The sequence below is a fragment of the Marmota marmota genome, unplaced genomic scaffold (genome assembly GCF_001458135.2).
Source record: "Marmota marmota marmota unplaced genomic scaffold, marMar, whole genome shotgun sequence".
Lineage (NCBI taxonomy): Eukaryota > Metazoa > Chordata > Mammalia > Rodentia > Sciuridae > Marmota > Marmota marmota.
The window spans coordinates 37,605,476-37,619,448 of NW_026000108.1; the positions used below are offsets into that span (position 1 = coordinate 37,605,476).

Sequence of the window (13,973 nt, forward strand, 5' to 3'; positions counted from 1 at the left end):
ACAAAAGAACAAAATTTAAATTGGCATTGAAGTCCTAATAGCATCACAAGACATGAGAAAAAGGTGAACTAAAATTTTCAAAGTGAAGATAAGAAGCTGTCAATCTAGAATTCAATATTCAGCTAAACAATCACACCATGAAGGATAAAGATATTTTTAAACCAAAAAAGAAACAAACAAACAAAACATTTTGATGTAAGTTTCACTCAAATAATCCCCAAAGAATAAATTTCACAAAGAACAGAATTTAATCCAGAGGAAGAAGATATGAAAAGTAATGATGATTATGATACTTGTGTATTTTAAATCCTCTCTATTGAAAAAGGGAACTTTCTTTGTTTAAAGGCCTCTTTAAATCACCACAAAGTTTTAGAATTTAAATAGCACAGGTGAAAGTATATATTTATTCATGTAAAACCAGAAACCTAGGGTTTATTGACTTGGCTTGAGAAATAAAACATTCCAAAGATTTTGAAAAAAAATAAGAGACTCTACAACCTTGGATATACAAAAGGAATGAGAGAAAATTATATATTTCAAATTAAATTCTAATATTGAATTATCCTTTTTTCAGGACTTTGAGTAATATATTTGTTGCTTATATTTCCATATCTTATGTAAATCCTAATTAAATCTGTACTACTATAAAATGTGCAAAATTCTCTGTAATTTGACAGTGAAATGAGATAGGTAGAAATTGAAATTTATGTTTAAATAATTATAATGGTGATATTATTATTCAATCTCTCTATTGTTTAGAATATCTAATAATTTTCTTTGATTTCAAAATACACATAAAATGTTTATGAAAGAGGAAAGACAGAAAATAAATAATAATATAAAGAAGAATACAAAAGTTACCTATAGCACTATGACTCAAAGATAGTTGATGTAGTTGAATATTTTTCATTCCTAAAGACAAATGACACAATGCAAATTCCTGTTTATTATTAGCTAACTTTACAAATATACTTGTACTCTCTGGCCTTAATCCTCATCTGTAACATAGGCATACTACTAGTATATACTTAGTAGGGTTTTAAAAAGTTTATGACACAAAACTTAAGCATACACAATAAATGTGACTTATTATTTTGCTAGTCTTTTTTTCTTTGAAAAGATATAACATGTTATATATTACATTTATCTACATAAATATATAACATGAATGTATATACTATTAAAATGCATTACATTTTTCATGTGCAATGTACATATTTAGAACTATGCATATTGACTTAAAAGTAGGAAAAAACACTGAGTTTGCACTGATGTTTCTAATTCAAAATTAAGGTTACAGGGCTTTATTTGTATTTATAGTTATTCTTTCAGGCTGAAAATAGTGGTTTCTGTCAACACGAATATAAACACATTTTCTTTCTCATACCACATGCAAAGAACAGTTTCAAATAATAGCTCCAATATAATAATAAGGCTACTTAATGATATTTAAACTTCCTTTATAATTTTTGATGCTTAGAGTATATCCCAGCAGGGATGTAAAACTAAAATATTCTAAGTTCAATTGGTATAATTATTTTATTTTGGGTCATCATATTAATAACAATGTACAGTTAAGAGAATTTATGGCCTTGTTTTCCATTTTTACAATGTATTTTCTCTGGTACAATTGCTAATTATGTAAGTCATTTACTGAATTTCTGACCAAGTTATGAAAGGTATATTTAGAGATGCTTTATTTCCATTCCTATTATCACTCCATCCTGTTCCTTTTCCCCAACAGAAAAATATTTTTATTAGTTTTTGATGTATCCTTCCATTATTTTTTAATGCAAATAAGTACAAATTAATACATATTCACATTTTCCCTTTCCTTTTCTCACATAAAAGATGGCCTACTTTATACATTATTTTGAACCTTGTTTTGTTAATTTAATACTTACCCAAGTCAGCATCCAGAGATCTCCCTCATTCATTTTTCATAAATGCATCTTACACTATTGCTTGTTTATACCATGGTTCTTTAACAGTAGCCTCCTAATGGACACTGAGGAATTTCTGTATTTTTTTATAATTATATATAACACCAAGTAACAATTATAAATGTTATAATTTAGATATCAGGTATCCCCCCAAATTTCATGTGTTCTAAGACAATCCAAGAAAATTTAGAGGTGAAATGATTGAGTTATGAAATCCTTACCTAAACAGTGCATTAATCCACTTAAAAGGACTGAGAGATAACTATAAGCAGGTAAAGTGTGGATGAATAAGATGGGTTACTGAGGACTTGCCTGTGGGGTACACATTTTGTCCTTTGTGAGAAGAGAACACTTTGCTTCTGCTTACTGGTGCCATGTCATATATTCTTTCCTCTATAAATTTCGCATTTACAAGTGAGATTGTATTAGTCTGCTAAAGCTGCCATAACAACAATAACAAAACACAGACTGAGGACTGAGTAACTTAACAGAAATTTATTTTTTCATAATTCTGGAAGGTGGAAATCCAAAATCAGGGTGCCAACAAGGTAGATTTCTGTGAGAACTCTTTCTTTGGATTGTAGATAGTTATCTCCTCACTATGTGTTCACATAGTGTGCAAAGAGGGAAAGAGTGGTAGTGGGGGAAGAGAGAGAGAGAGGAAAAACACTCTCTTTTTGTAAAAGAGAGGTCCCCACTCTCATGACCTCATCTAATCCTAATTTCTCCTAAAGGGAATATTTCCAAATACTATTACATGGTGGGTGGAGTTAGGGTTTTAACTCATGACTTTTGAGGGAAACTAATATTCAACACATGTTAAGATGAGGGATATATATTATTTTCATATCATCTTTGCATTAAGTATGAAGTTTCTACTTTATTCAAAAAATGCCCAAGAACACTTTCTTCTTATTTCCTCTAAAAATTAGTTTGAATTTAATACAGACTATCTATTTCTTAAAAATTGATAAAATTTGTCCATAATACTGTCTTTTATGATGATTTTTAAAACTGGGAATGATTTTTAAGGTAGTTTTTAAACTATTGATTAGGGTTTATTATTTAATATCATTATTACCTAATGACAAATACTGGTCTATTTAAGGGATTATTTTTCCTTAGTCAGTTTTGATAAATTATACTTTCCTGAGAAATTAATTATTTTATCTGAATTCTCAAATATGTTGGCATAAAGTCATGCATGACCTTATTTTATTATGCTTTAATCTTGTATCTATGATAAGCTCTCTTTTCATTACTAATATTGATTTAGTTTACACATAGGTGCATTCTCCTTTTTTTATCAGTGTGGAAAACATTGAATTTTTAATCAATGTTGTCTAATTTATTAAAGAAAACTGTCTTTTTCCCTTTTAGTCATCTGCATGTTCGTTTTTATTGGTTTTCCTCATATTTTTATTTTCTCCTTTCTTCAAGATTATTCCTCTGTTCTTTTCCTCATTACTTGACTTACTCTAATATTCTGTCATATGTATGTATATGCTATAAATTCCTCTTCATGTATAGTCTTTTAACACTCAACAAGTTTTGATAAGTAAAATTTTCTTTATTGTTCAGTTCCAAATAATTTCTATTTCCAGTTAAACCTTTTCCTTGATCCACAAGCTTGGAAAAAAAATGACATCCCTTAATTTCTAAACTTAATGAAGGGGTTTGTGTATGCCACATGATACTTGATGATAGACGTGAGAACATTTAAGTCATCTGGTTGCCACCTGGCTTTTCAGAATATGACATAAGGAACACCAAGAATTTCTTCAGCTCCCTTATGAAAAGGGCAGGCTCTAGGTTTCTTATATTTACCCTTCAAGTTACACTACAGACCATAGGTTAAACATAATCGCTCCAGAGAAAATAGGGCAGAACCCTTAAGAGGTAGAGCCTAGTGGGAGGTCCTAAGGTCACTGGGGACATGCTCCCTGAGGGGATTATTGAACCCCACTGGTCCTCTTTTTTTGGCTTCCTGGCTTCTGAAGTGAATAGTTTGCTCTTCCATGTGCTCTTCCATGACATGCTGCCCTTGTCAGATGTGCAAAGCAATCAAGCCATCTGATCATGACTGGAACCTCCAAAATTGTGAGATAAAATGAACATTTTCTCTTTATAAGTTAATTTCCTCAGTTATTTCTTTATAGTAATATCAAGCTGATTAACACAGGTCTTTGGGGTGAACCACAGATTTCCCCATTCCTGTGTGTCTTTTATTTTTTCTTTTCTACCGTGGTGTCCCATGTGTCTTTTTCAATGAATATTCCTGCTGTTCTGTTTTGTTCTTTGTAGCAAAATGGCGCATAGACATTGGAGCTGGATTTCTTGAGTTCAAACACTGAACTATCATCCACTTGCTGAGAAATCTTGAGCAAATTATGTAACCTCCCTGTGTATTTCCTCATCAATAAAATGAGACTAACAATACCATCTCTTTCACTGGCTTGTAGTGGGGATTAAAAGAATCATCATTTGTAAACCACTTAGAACGGTGGGACCTGGGACCCATGTCAAGAACAGTAGAAGTGATTGCTAGAGATGGGACCCCTCTAGTGTCCTAAGGACTTTCTGGAAGAGGTAGTGCTGTCATCCATACAGTCATCCTTCATGGAGGCTAGAGATTACCTATGTCACCACTTCTCATGGACATGACAAGGACATTTTGCCATCCTTTAAACTCTAGAAGAAGCAAAGACTTTAGATTGAAAGTGTCCATTTCTTTCCCACAATAAATCTCTCATTTTTCAATTTTTTTGTTAGCTTTGAAGAACACATTATACAAAGGACATACTCACTGTGGCTTAACAGCCAACTGTTCATCGAAAATCAGAAATGCATATTCTAGAGGCCTTTATCCCTTACACATCTATAAACATATAAATCAAAACAAAACATGCTCTCTGAGCTTGATTGCTTAATAAATAATAGAAGAATTAAAAGGTAATTCCAAGGAAGGAAATGTAAAATTCTAGACCTCCAATTTCCTGAGGTGATAAAATTTCCATTTATACCTTTATCAGCAAGGCTGGCCTCACATACATTATATATAAAACTAAAAACCAAAGGCTCCTCTGTTCAATTCCCCAATATAATCACAATATAATGTTTTAAATTTAAGAATGAAATGGTTTACTCTAGTTAAAAATATAAGTTCTAGTATAGAACTTTAAACTAAAATTTATTTTTATAATTATATATTAAGCTTTGTTTTTTAGAAAAACGGTGTATTTAGTATAGCATTAAGTGATATGAATCAGTAGTATTATCTTTTACAAAAAACAAAAAGAATTTAAATGAGCCATGTTTTCTTCCATGCTTAAATCTCTTGTAGAATTTTTCATTTCATTTCTCAAACTATGATATGTATGTGTCTCAAGGCAGTTGTGAGACAATTGGCTGCCTGGGGACAGACATCTGTCATATTTATCTTTATAGTTGGCATAGCTGACCCCAGAGTTTGGTACTCAACAAATAGATGTTGATGAATAAATAGTGCTTCACAGAATATTAACCTGGACTCCCTGAAACTGAGATGTCTCATAAAACTTGGAACAGTACATAGGCATCAGAATGGGTTTCCACGGCTTACTATAATTTTAAACAAGTATAATAAATCTTATCAAACCAAAAACTACACACAAATATTAGCTTAATGATGCAGAGCAGCAAAATAGAAAAATAAAATATGTTAAAACTAAAACACAAGGAATGGTTAACGTCAACAGATGTAAAAATTTTGGTTTGGAAAACTCATTACCATACTCATTTCAACTAGAACTAAGTGAAAAGGAATATTCTCCAAAGACCCAGTAACTGCAAACAGTTGTACAAAGACAAAAATCTGAGACAGACAGCAAACAACTCAGGCAAAAGCATATAGATATAGATATAGTGCCAATTTTCTTTCAGAATCAAAGAGCAAAGAAAATTACCCAGTTTGGGTTTTATTTTTATTTTTATCTGAGCCTCTGGTTTTTTAAAGATCATTTTGTCCTTGAGCTTGACCAGAATTGTTTTTGCACTGCTGTTATCAACATGGTGCCGTTTTTTCCATGTGGAGCAAGGTCACTGGGCTGTTCTTCCTGAGGAGAAAATTGTGATCAAGAATCTGGAGAGGGAAATTCTGAGCTGTGAGCTTTTTTGACCCAACTGTTTGACTCCAGCTCTCATTTGCTATATTAATGTACTATAGACACATTAACCTTGGGATTACATGTCACCTGGGAGATACTGCAGGATTCATTTAACAGAAAGAATTAAGAAGTTTTGCCTAGAAATCATTGAAAATGGATAACAAGGACTGTAGCCAAAAAAGAAAATAAAAAGTAAAACAGGTACTAGGTTTTTTTCAAAAGCCTAGTTCTACACACAAGATCAAGTTTGCTCTTTCTGGGAAGAACCCAAAACATCCCAGGGAAAGAGTGTCTCGAGATGGGATGAAGAGGAAGGAAAAGAGAGAAGGGAAAAAGAGGCAGTCTATTCCTACAAGTCTTTTTCTCTTCCAAGAACTGTGCAGGTCTTTGCTAGAATGCTAACAAGTAAGCAACAATTATGGAAATATTGTATTTGTTCTTGCCTAGATGTTGATGCTAGCCATGTCTGAATTGCCAACTGCTCTTTAAACCTGAAGAATGTATATTTAATATACAGAAGAGTGCAACCAACTGGATTGAACATTTGGGTCTAACAGGTACCCAGCCAAGCATATGAGAGTGGTATCCAGGGATCATGGCTACAGCAACTTTAGGAGTCCTAAGACCTGAAGAGACAGCTTAAGCCAGCCTTAGACCCTGCTAGGAACCAACAAAAGACTGTTTTCTTCTAAGGCAGCTGTCCTTAATCATAGAATCCAAAGGCCCTAGTGATTCATACATAGAATTTAGGCTATAAACTTATAAGGGAGAAAAACAGAATCTCTGTTTCTATAATCTCCAAATGAAGTTGAGCATGACTAAATTATCAATATAGGTAACAAACACAAAAAAAGTAGACAGATATTTGCATATCAATAAAGATTTGTTGCACACATTTCAAAACACTATTTATGCTCATCCGTCCTATAAAATTATTTATTGACCTACTGTTAGATATCATTATTCAATTCAGAAGCACATATATGACTACTTCATGAATTTATATTTCTAATTTTTTATAACTGTATTTTAATATAATTGCCATTCTTTTAATGCTATGTAATTGCAGCACCAAAATATCATTCTGAGGAGGACTTTATTAGCTTTACCAGATTGCCAAAAGAGTCGCTGGCACAAAAGTTAAGAAGCTCCGCCATAAGGCATCGCTGTTTTTTCTGAGGATGTGACACACAGCTAGAACTCAGGTACCCTAAAGGAACATTTCTCAATCTAAAGAATTGAACAGGCTTTTTAAAAGGAAGAAAGTTTTGTAGGCATACATAAAACTAGATATGAACTCCTAAGGGTCTACAAGTTTAACACAACTATAAAATTAAAGTTAATTTGTATGAATAAACAGAAACAAAATTAATAAGATTTAAATTAATTTTATCAATGAACTAACATTACCATTATTCTTCTAAAATTCCCTGAATATGGTGCTGATTGCTATGGCACAAGTTATGTATTTAGGAAGCTTATACTGTCCACAGCTGCTTTTCTCTATTTGAACCACTACAAAAGCATCCTTTGTGGAACATTCTAATATATACTTTGTTCTCTGATAGAGAAGAATATCTATCAAATCTGCTTCTGTTCCTTTCCTGATGGTTGCTAAGCAACAATAAAATCACAAATAGAAACTTGTACAGGTACCAAAATTCCATAGTAGTACCTGTTATAAGATGTCTATCTAAGTGATCTAGAAAACATTTACATTAATTATTTTATTACCACTGAAACTAAAAATACAATTAAGAATTTCTTACAGAAAAATCTTGGATTCCCCAGAATACTCCTTGAGGTTCCCCCAAGCCCTAAATAACAACAACAACAACAAAAAAAAAAAAAACAGCAAAAAAGAGAGGATAGTAAAGATTCAGTTCTTGGGCATATTTAAGAAACTCACACATCCACATTTTCACACGTGTGCACAGATTCTCATTCCAAAGCAGCAAAACTGACTTTTGAAGAATATAATGAAGATATACTGAATTCCATTCTTGATAGAATTAAAAATGTCAGGGAAAAGGATAAGAAACTATCTGATTTCAGATATCTAATTAGACTTCCTCTCTCAAAAAATCCTCCTTGGACTGTTGCCTGATGAGTAGGCAGGTAAGACTGCAGGACCTGCTCTGATTCTCTGAGCTACATATTCTTGTAGAGCTCATTTTAAAGCTAATGAGAATGCCACATGTTAAAACACAAAACTAGGAAGGAAGAATAACTTTAGGGTTTGGGGTTGGCACATAAGCTTTCAATACACGGCAGCTTTCAAGTATGTGTTTAGAGAATTGTAATACTTTTCTAGATATCCTAGTAAATAAATCACTGCTATTTACTTCATCACTGTCATGAAGTAAGTCATTTTATCTTCAGAAAAGAGAACTTACAGTTCACTGAGGGAAAAAAATTCAATATAAAGTAAATACTCATTATTGGGAAAACAAATTATGGTATAGTGATGACATACAATATTACTCAGTCATTATTATGAGGAATTAGAATTTAAGTCAGTGTCTTAGAAATTAACATGAAATATTTTTGAATGAGAAAGATATTATGTAGAAAAATATATGTAAAAAAAAGTGATCCTCTTTTTTGAAAAAACAATGTCAAAAGCACCACTATATGAACATTACTCTTTATGTATGCTATTCTGAATGCACATGGGCATATATGTTTGTATAAGACTGTACAGTCATGGAGAAAATTTTTAAATCATATACCTTAGGTTGTTAACATGGGTTAACTGAGGGCAGGGATAAGTAATATGATATATAAGAAAGGAAAAGATATGAAGTATTTATGAGAAAAGAGAAATAAAGACAGAGTTTAAAATTGTATATATAGATATATGTATAATATCATCATATTCATACAGTATTAAAAAGCCAGAAAAATCAACACCCCATGCTGGACCGAATTAAAAAAAAAAAAAAAAAAAACAAGAGAATAACTAGGGATGGTAATATGATTGAGGTGTTGAAATATTCCCAGAATGTCAAATCAAATTCTCCCAAAAATCTGCTCATCTATAAAAATAGTGACTACACTAGAAATTTTTGTGAAAATTAAATTTTTCAGTAGTGGAGATTTTAGGAAGATGGTGGAATAGAAAACACAAGTAATCTGTCTCTCCACCTAGACAACAATTAGGCAGAAGAAAATCTGATGCAATTATTTTGCAGCTCTGGACTCTTTTGAAGGCTTGAAACTTCCAGAGAAAGGTCTAGACAGTAAATGATTAGTCTCGATTTCAGTTCTCAGCACAGGAGCAGCCCCATTCCCACTCTCAGCCCAGTGGCAGCAGCTGTGCAAGCATTCCTGGAGCCGCCTGTATATAGCTTGCAGGAGCCAAGTGAGCAGGAAACGTGTTCGTCTCCAAACATCAAAGATCTGTATTTAGATCATTGATTGCTGCTTCTGATCATGAAAGTTCACATAAAGAGTTGGGCAATCATGGATGTTGCCCTTCCCTTCATTGTGGCAAGCTCCATCCCCTCCAGCTGAAGTGACTTCCAGGGAAATTGAAGGGCTGGTTCCCTTTTTCTCCTTTTCTCCTTTTGGGAGCCAAATATGAAGAGCTAGAAGATTTGAAATGAATTGCATATATAAAGAAAATTGGAAGGTGACTATGTATGCCCAGGGTTAAGATAAAGTAAGCCAACGGATAAACAAGTAAGCAAGCAAACAAACAAGTAATAACCTTCCAGTAAGGGGGAGAATTTGAGTTTCAGAGTCATCACATTGTTAGATTTAATTTTTTTTAAAGAGAGAGAGAGAACATTTTTTAATATTTATTTTTTAGTTTTCGGTGGACACAACATCTTTATTTCACTTTTATGTGGTGCTGAGGATCGAACCCATCACCCTGCGCATACCAGTTGAGCACACTACCGCTTGAGCCACATCCCCAGCCCCAACATTGTTAGATTTAAATGCCCAGTTGTCAACAACAGCAACCAAAAACATCACAAAGCATACAAAGAAAAAGAAAAATGTGGCCCATTCAAAGGAAAAGACAAATCAATAATAATAATAATAATAATAATAATAATAATAATAAAGAACTGATGGTATATCTATTCAAAAAAAGCTTTAACTGTCTAAAATATGCTCAAAAATCTAAAAAAAAATAAGCCCCCAAAATTATGTATCAACAAAGTAGTAATATTAATATAGAGAGAAAACCTAAAAAGAAACAAAAATATATGTATAGAACTGAAAAGTACCACAGCAGGAAGAAAATTTTCACAAGCAAAATTCAAAGGCAGATTTGAACCATCAAAAGAAAGAATCAGCAAATTGAAAATAGGACAATGAAAATTATCAAATCTGAGAAACAGAAAGAGGAAAAAGATCTAAGGAAAGTGAACAGAACCTAAGGGATCTGTGGGACACCATCAAGTGAACCCATCTCTGTGTTCTGGAAGTTTCAGAAGGAGAAGAAAGGACCATAGAGATTATCTCAAGGAATAATAGCTGAAAACTTTCCTAATTTGATGGAAAACATGAATATAAACATTAAAGAATTCTAACTCCAAGTGAGATTAATTCAAAGAGAATCACACTAAGACTCATTATAATAAAACTTTCAAAAGATCAATACATAAAATCTTGAAAATAGTAGGAGAGAAGCAATTCATCACATATAATAGACCATCAATAAGACTGTCTATAATAACTTTTCTCATCCATAACTTTAGAAGCTAAGAAGGCAGTTTTTTTTCCCTATAGTTCCCTAAGAACTATAGGGAAAAAAACAACCAATCAAGAATTCTATATCTGGCAAAACTGTTCTTCAACGTGAGAGAGAAATTAAGACATTTGTAGATAAATAAAAGGTGAGAGAATCTGTTACCACTAGAACTTCCCTGCACTAAAGTCATATAGGTTGCAATGAAAGGACACTAGTATCTAGAAGCCATCTAAAAAAAATAAAGATCTCATTTTTAATAAATATAAATACCTGGGCAACTATACAAGTATTATTATAAATATGGTTTGTGACTTACTTTTTGTTTCATATTGAATTTAAGAGACTAATAGTTCTTTTAAAAAAATATTAGTCTAAAACATAGTAATCTTTTAATTTTGTTTTATAAGTTGATATTTTTTACATAATTTAAGAGGTTAATGTATTTGAAAGACTATTTGCTTATGTTTTAGGGTACACAATGTATAAAGATGCAATTCTGTGACATCAAAAAGGGTGTGACAGAAGTGCTAAAGAAGCAGAGTTATTTTGTATGTTATTAAAGTCAAGCTGGTACATATTCAAGTTAGAGTATTATAACTATAGTCTGTTAAATGGTAATCAAATATAACATTTCTATGAAATATATACCAAAGGAAAAGATAAATGAATTTAAATGTCACACCATAAAAAAAATCAACTGAATACAAAAGAAGAGAGTAATGCAGGAAATGAGGGGAAAAAATTATTCATAATAGAGAAAAAATAGCAAAATGAGAAAAGTATGTCCCTCCTTATAAGCAATTACTTTAAATATAAATGGATTAAACTCTCCTATCAAAAGACAACGATTATCAGAATTCAATATGATAAAAATTTTATTATCAACAATAGATTCAATTTTTATCCAAAAACACAAATAGATTGAAAGTTAAAGTATATAAAAAGATATTCCATTTTAATAGTAACCAATAGAGAACAGGATGGGTGTACTGATATCAAAAAAAAGTAGACTTTAAATCAAAAGTAGTTCCAAGAGACAAAGAAGAACATTATATGCTAATGAAAGGTTCAATTCAAAAAGAATACCAGTTATAAACATTTATATACCTAGTGACATTTATATACCTAATGTGAAGCAAAAACTGACAAAATTGAAGAAAGAAATAAACAGTTCTATAGTAGTTGGAGACTTCAATATCCACACTCAATTATGAATAGAACAACTAGAAGATAATTAAGGAAGTAGATAATAAACACAATCCCATTCCCAAGTATAAACCAAAGAGAACTGGAAATAAATGTCTTCACAAAGCTTGTATATGAATAATCATGGTATTGTTCACAATAACTAAAAAGGTGGAAGCAGCTAAAGTATCCATCAATGGATCAATGTATTAGAAAGAAAGTGGTGTATCCATATAATGGATATTTTCAGCACTAGGAAGGAATAAAATCTTGACACAAGCTAAATGTATCAAGCTGTCAAATGTATCAAGCTATGACATGAATGTACCCTGAAAACATTATGCTAACTGTAAGAAGCCAGGTACAAAGGATCATGTGTTATATGATGCCTTTTACATGAAAGGTTCATATATGCAAATCTATTGACAGGAAGTAGATTCATTTAGGAAAGGAGCTGTGAGAAAGGGACAATAGGGAGCAATGGAGATGGAATTTCTTTTTGCAGAGATAACAATATTCCAAAATTAATGGTGACGGTTGTGCAACTGCTAAATCATACACATTGAAAGAGTGCGTTTCAGAGTATGTGAATTAAATCTCAAAAAGCAGTTATTTTAAAAAGTGCATGAATAAAAGGCATGATGTATTTTTATCTGAAATAGGAGATTTAGGGACTGGTTATCAAAGAGAACAGAACACATTAAGCTTTCAGCACATCAACCTACTCTTGCCACTAATTCTTGATTGGAGTATGTAGGTTATTGTAGTGTGTGACCTCCAATCTCTTGGGGGGTCAAAGAGTTTTTTCCCTTTCCTTAAAGCTCAACATATGTTCAAGTATTTATAAAATGTATTAGAAGAAAAAGTTAAAACCCATAAATAGAATGAAACCTAGAAAAATCCCTTGCTGAAACACAGCAAGAAAGTTAACAGGCCCTGACCCACCTCCTTTTGGAATTTAAAGGGATTGATGTGGATGAAAACAGTGGGGCAGCTGCTAGAGACCATGTGGCCTGCTGCTGGCCTTCCATACCTGGGACATGGTCAAGTCTGCCATGGGCAGACGAGCCCCTCAACTTCCTCCCAAGGTGGTCTAATGAGTCCTTGGCCACAGCAAGAAGAAGGACCATGGCTTCAAGGTAAGCACTGATGGCCCATTGATACCACTTGGGGAGGAAGGTGGTGACAAGGTGGAGGAAGAGGACACCACTAAAGGTGAGGATGAAGACATGGCTGACATGATGGAAGAAGAAGTATAAGCAGCAGAAAGAGGCTGAGGAGGAGGAAATGGAGATGCCTCCATCAGTACCAAGCTGGAGGCTCTGACATCCATCATCCACAGGCAAGAAAGCCACTCCTGGGACAGAGCACAAGTCCAAGAAAGCAAAGGGTACTGTGAAGATGTGGGCTTGGTCCCTATGCTTACATCCTGCTCTGCAGAACCAAGCTCAACCGCAGGAAGAAGGTGAAGCTACAAGGACAGTTCAAAGGTCTGATGAAAGCTGCCCAGGGGGTCCAAGTTGGACACAAACTCCACAGAAAGGATCCTGGTCCCTGAAACCCCAGGGCACCTAGGCTGCACTGTGGTCTCTCCTGAGGCTGCTTTTCACCTCTCAAGCTGCTGGACACTAGGTCCAAGTGCTTGGGATCCACACAGACTGCACTCACAATGACTTTTTGGAACCAGGCTTGGTTCCCAGAGATGCCCAGGATTTTAGAAGCTCTAAATGGAGACTGTTCTTTAGAGATATCCCTGACGCCTGGGGATGGGACTGTGACCTCACTGATTCTGAGTAGGCCAGAATGGCTTTCTGCCAGAGTGGCCAAGAAAAGAAGAGCAGTGATCTTTTCCTCTAGTTGCTCATAGCCACGTGGCACTCTCAGCCTGGCAGTGGTCTGGGCATTCTAGAAGTAGAGAAGCTAACTTTACTGAAGACCTGAGGTCTATTTAGGAATAGAGTCATCTCACTGGCCCTGGGTCCACACTGTCTTTTC

At 33.5% G+C, this 13,973-nt stretch overlaps 1 protein-coding gene across 2 annotated transcripts in view; it reads right to left on the reverse strand.

The window, feature by feature from the left end:
* The window catches only part of Corin (corin, serine peptidase), a 256,203-nt gene that overhangs the window by 188,877 nt on the left and 53,353 nt on the right, over window positions 1–13,973 (reverse strand). The gene's annotated exons all lie outside the window — the stretch shown is intronic.